We start from the raw sequence: 603 nt of genomic DNA, 5'->3' as shown, positions 1-603 counted from the left end.
CACCATTCACATCTAGATATAAAGAAAACTCTTCCTATTTCCCTCCTTCCCTTCCTATCCCCTTCCATTGCCCTGCCTAACCCCCAGGGGAGATCCCTCCACCTTCCCCACAATGTACGTTCCAAGCCCACACCCTTATCTCCCCATTAACAACACACTTAACTCCTCCCCACTCCTCAACAAGCACATTACATTTAAAAAATCCTTAACAAAAAAGGAACTGAAAGACTCTTTGTCTCCAACTTATTCACTGCCACAGGACACATTTCAGCAGCATCAGCCCAGCATGGTCTTTCAGCTTTGTTGGGCCAACAGGCTGGCTGAGTCCTTCTCCCTCAAATTTGTTGGGTATATCACGTTCAGACTCTTAGGGCTAACTTTGGGTGGGTATATCACACTCAGAGCCTTGTTGCACCTTATACTGTGAGCCACACTAATGTTCATCGGTATCAGCACTTGCTTGCATTTGGAGCAGTCAGACATTCAGGCCAGCAGGGGCCTAGAGGACTGAAAAGCAAGAATCCTCCCCACCTCCCATTCTGAGCTTCCCTCCTGTCCCCTACCTTCAGGACTCCCCCAGTTCTCCCCCCCCCCCTTTTTCCC

Source organism: Gavialis gangeticus, unplaced genomic scaffold, assembly GCF_001723915.1.
Source record: "Gavialis gangeticus isolate Ggan-Ray unplaced genomic scaffold, GavGan_comp1, whole genome shotgun sequence".
NCBI classification, from domain to species: Eukaryota; Metazoa; Chordata; order Crocodylia; family Gavialidae; genus Gavialis; species Gavialis gangeticus.
This window is presented reverse-complemented; position numbering follows the sequence as displayed.